At 41.8% G+C, this 5218-nt stretch overlaps 1 pseudogene; it reads right to left on the bottom strand.

Annotated features, from left to right (window-relative positions):
• Positions 1-390: 390 nt before the first annotated feature.
• LOC143401725 (large ribosomal subunit protein eL38 pseudogene) lies at positions 391-625 on the bottom strand (annotated as a pseudogene).
• Positions 626-5218: the final 4593 nt, after the last annotated feature.

Genomic DNA, 5218 nt, shown 5'->3' with positions numbered 1-5218 from the left:
TGCTGGGTCACCTTAGTAGTGAAGCATGGACACATCCTGCTGAAGCCTCTGATTATTGTGGTATGCCATGGGTGATACTACCTGCCCTCTGCCTCTTGAGGGCACTCGTTAGAGTTCACTTGTAGCTTTTGGCTGTGCTCTGCTGCAGCCTCCAGTCACTGCCGACTGCACTCATGCTGTGCTCCTCCTCGCAGAGCTCATCAGTGATGTGTGCACACTGTGCTGGGGCTCTACCACCTGCATGTCTTAGTGATGATATGCTGACACACTAGCAGTGGTTTCATCGCTGCTTAGGATTGAGTGCTGAGATGTGATATGTGGACAGCTTGGTCTCACGTTTTTTAAAAACTTTTATTAAAATTTTAATGTAGTTCAATCAGCTTGTCTGGTTCATTTCAGTTCCTTCACTGCCAAGCCTGTGGGCAGGGCTGCTTCAGCTTCTCTGCCTTCTCCTCGTCTGTAATGACCAAGATAAAAAGGTACTTTCTGCTTCAACCTTCAAATTTCACATTATCCTCATTTTTCTGATCTTGGCAGATTTGGCATCCTTTTGCCTGGCTGTGAGCAGAAAGTGTTTGATTTCCTCCATTTCTTGAGGCCTGGCATCATGCCATGCAGAAGGCATGGACTGGCACTTGTCCCTGAGAACAGCCAGAGGTACCACCCGGTGGCCACACCACAGTCCTTGGTGGAGACGTGTGACGACATCTTGCCTCAGCATCCTGCTGTGACACTGATCTCAGTCATGCTGCGAGCTGCAGCGTGGTGCCCCTCCACAGACCTGACATGATGTGGACATTCTCCTGTGGCCTGTCCTTCATACCCCATTCAGGACCTGTGCACACAATGCTGTGACCTCTGGACACTCCTCAGTCCTCCGCCTTGGTGGGAGGACATGAGCTGCTGTAAACTTCCACTCACCTCAGTTGTGTGATGTGGACCTACTCACAGACCCAGGAAACCGTAGACAACTCTGCTTCTCCCTCCTGCCACACCATAGACCTCGGATGAGATATGGGGACTGGAGCCCCTTCTTCCTCTTGGATCCCACCGGTGATGTGTGGATATGTTCTGCCTCAGACACCAGCCCTTCCAGACACACATTTGTTTGACAAACTTTGCTGTGGCTTCCTGTTACCTCCCTGACTTCCATTATGATGTGAATAAACACCCAGCTACAATCTCCCAAAGCTGTCCCTAAACAATCAGTATAACAATTATTTACCTTGCATTTATATCGTATTAGGCATTACAAGTAATCTAGACATCATTCAGACTGTAGGTGAGGATGTTTTCAGGCTTTATACATACACTACTCCATTTTATTTAAGGTCTTGGGCATTGGCAAATTTTGATATCTGAGTGGTGTCCTGGGACCAGTCCTCATGGATATCAACAGACGATTTTTTTCTTTTTTCTTTTGTGCTCGGAATTTAACCCATGGGCACCAAGATGCTGAGGCAGGCCTCAAACTTGTGACCCTCTTGTCTCAGCCTGCCAAGTCACTGGGATTACAGGCATGTGCCACCATACCCAACATAAATGTATCTTTATGTATTTATTATAAACCAAGAATAAAACCAGTCTAGTTGAGAACAAAAAAATAACAGTTACATGGGGCTAGTTAGAATTCTAGAAAAACACAATCTTATAAATGCGCTCTGGGATTTATAAAATGTCTAGTATATTCAGAGCTTTAAACCACAAAGCATAGGGTACCAATTATGTTTCTTGCTGATCAGGAATTATAACTGGTTCTAGGAAAATTTAAGCTATCTTATAAGAAAGGAACTGGGTGTGGTCTCAGTATAAATAGTTGGGGAAGGGGTCTTTTGTACCAAAGGACAGCAGAGGTTAACAATGTTTTAGGATACTGCAGTTTGGCCCAGTCCCGAGGCCAGCTTGCATCTGGGAGTGGACATTTCTGCATCCCATTCCTAAGGTCAGCTGCATGTAGATGTGCACTGAGCCAATGTCACTTCAATGCCACTCCAACTTTTATTTTCTTCTTTGATATTTCTCCCTTTTGGTCAAAATCTTTCCACAAGCAAGCATTCATGGTCCATGTAGTATTAGAATCATCCATATCAGTAGGATAGTTCTGTCCCAGGAAGTCACATCTGTCACTGCAGGTATATTTGGCAGCTGTGGTGATGGAGCAAGTTTTGGTCTTTGGCTACATCTAAACTACAAGGAAGCAACTGAAAGACCACAGCCTCAGTCATGTCAGGTAGTCTCTGAGGTCAACAGGGAGTCCAGAGGGCTATGGCCTGATAAGTGGGTTTTTTTGGTAGTGGGCTATCATTATTTTGGTTTTAGCAATACTCCTGAGATACTGAGATATACAAACTACAAGAAAGTTAAACAAGATATAAACAGAACATGCAGTGATAACCAGCAAAAGAATATTTGAAATATTGTCCATTCCTGATGGTGGCCAACTAAGTGCTGAATTCCAGTCTAGGGGCATGAGGTAAAACGGTACTCCATAAGAGGGTCTGGTTGAGGGTTTGAATCCAGGCTGGAATGGGGGCACTGTAGAGATATCACAATAGAAGCAAGTCATAGCTTTTAGCAAAAGCTCCAGCAGGGAATTGTTGATAGATCCAATATAGATTCCCAGCAAAAGTCATAGATGGCAACATTTGGACTAGAATGTTCTTTTTCCAAAGAGGGAGATTCAGTAAGAGTTGAAATTGGGGTCTATGAGCGAATGAGAAAGTGAGACTAAAAGGATTCACTTTTTAGAGCATTAAGGGAAGTAGGGATCAATCCGAGGCCAGATTTCTTAAAATGAATCTTCTAAGGAGGAGCCAATGTTACACGGGTGCAAAGTATCTAGGGAGTTTGGTATTCTTAACACGGTGTGAATGAACAGCAAGGTTGGAGAGGATTTGCCAAAGATTCTGCATAGGTTTTAAGACCGAGAGAAAGGCATCAATATCAGTTAGGACTCAGTAAAATCAGGGCCCATTTAAATGAATATTTTTCCCAAGGATTTTAGAGGATGAAGGAAGTAGCCTCTGTGTTTCCAAGTCAAAAGTTCTGCCAGATTTTGTCTTCAGGAGTTTGAGACAATAGTTTTAGGTTGAAACAAAATCAACGAAACCAGTGACTTTCTTTAGTTTGTTTGGTCTCACATCTATTCTTCCCCGTTTTGTCTAGTGGTTTCACAAACCCATCAGTTTCTTCATTATAGACTTGTAAAACTTCTTACCCCGTCCAAAGTTATTGGAATCCTATCCTACAAGAGTTATTTCCATCTTTTTCTTGAATAAAAGACACAACACTTTGAGATCATAGTTGCTTGCAAACAACTTCCAGAAAGGCATCAGAATAAAGCCACTTAACTACGGATGTGACTTAAAATAGCCATGGTTAAAGATCTGAGGATTACTCACAACTGATGGGGTAATTTGGTTATTCTTGGAGCACATAATAATTTAACATTAGAATTAGGACTGATTACATACACTAAAAAATACCAGATTTCTAAGAACACATATTAACACATTAACAGAAATATAAGTCTAATGTGAGTTGGACTTCTAGGACATCTGGAAATGCCAAAGTTAGTTCTAGACTGAGAAGACTTAATTTTGGAATTTGATTTTGGGACATTTGTCAAACATTTCAGAGATCTAAAATATTTGGTTAAATAAGAAAAGCCAAGGTGACAAAAATATTTTAAAGAAAAACCTCTGAAAATGTTCTATGAAGTGTAGATCAAAGCTCTAAGAAAATTCTGCCTTACAAACATGGAATCAAACTTTAGTTCCACCAGTGCACCTTTGATATCAGCACTTAACCTCTAGAAAAAACTTATATATAATGTTGCCAATTTAAACACACATGAAATCTTCCATAATAGAGCATGGCCCTTGCATGGACAAGGTCCTGGGTTTGACCCCCAGCACTGCCAAAAACCAAAATCTGCCACAAGATCCACTCTTTGCCATAATCCTCCTATAACTTCCTCAAACTTCTTGTAACTTGTCCTGTAAAGGTAAATTTTCTTAGCTGATTCTAAGCCGCAGAGCCTGAGTTAAAGTGTAAAAGACCGGACATTGTAAAGTTTCTAGGCTACAAGGCTTGGGTTAAAAAGTAAAAGACCAAGTATTGTTAAGTTCCTCTGCTACCCCCAAGACCTGTAATCCCTGTAGCTGTTAGGACAATACCCGAAATGCCCAGTAAATATTCTCACTGACTTCTCTGGTTGTCTAATAACTTGGGACTCTGAGTAGCCCGGCACGTAGGCATCCAGGCCCCAAAACCAATCAGTTTGAATGTGTACCCCGCTTAGAAGTGACCAATCACCCCTGCCCAATCTGTTCCCGCCAATGAATGTACTAATCATGTCCCAGAGTTGTTCTATTTTCCCACGCCTCATGATGATTTGTTCTGATGTATGCAAAGCCCCCACCCCCTCCAAAAAGTGTACTTAAGCTCTGCCTGACCTCTGCTCTGGGCTCTGGGCTGCTTTATCTTCCTGAGTGAGCCTGGAGCCTCAGCATGCTGAATCAATAAAACCCCTTCTGCCAATTGCATGGAGCCAGTCTCTTGTGGTCTCTCCCTCCGACGCTTCGCTGGACCCTTACAGTCCGAGCCCTGAATTTTACCCCACAGCTCTCTTTCTATTTTGAAACAATCAGCCATAGGTTGATTCTTTTCTGCTCAGTATCTTTCCATTCCACGAGGCAGCAATGGGCGGAAGTCATGGAGGAAGGTATGTTAAAAGATTTTAGTTCAGAGACACACTGTTAATTTCTGACTTATTTCTTGGAAGGAGTTTTTTTTTTAATTTATAATTATTTTTGTAAGTCTTATTTAGAAGTTTCTAAGTAAGTTGAAAAATAAGCCTCCTACTCATTTTGTCTGGTTCTAAAACCAGCTTTTTCTAAGTATGCACTCAAATAAACTAATTTGGGAATTTTCAAAGTTCCCTATTTTGTCTGATTCAATTTAAAATCTTCCCAGGTTACTTGGGCCTATTTGTCAATATATTTACATGAGAAGGATTCATGTATTATAAATAGAACCAGTTAGAGTTTCAAAAGGGGGGATATTTTTTCCCATGTCACCAGTTGGAATGGTAGCTGTCCCCTTGTGTGTCTCATTGTGGAACTTCATCCAGGTAAACTGACCAGGAGGGTTTCTCCCCAGAAGCATCCTTTGGAGGATGTTTAATTGTGCTAGAAAGTACCTAAATAAAGAAAAA

This window comes from Callospermophilus lateralis, chromosome 6 (assembly GCF_048772815.1).
Source record: "Callospermophilus lateralis isolate mCalLat2 chromosome 6, mCalLat2.hap1, whole genome shotgun sequence".
Classification (NCBI taxonomy): domain Eukaryota; kingdom Metazoa; phylum Chordata; class Mammalia; order Rodentia; family Sciuridae; genus Callospermophilus; species Callospermophilus lateralis.
Note: the sequence above shows the minus strand (reverse complement) of the source record. Positions and strands in the feature narration are given on the sequence as shown.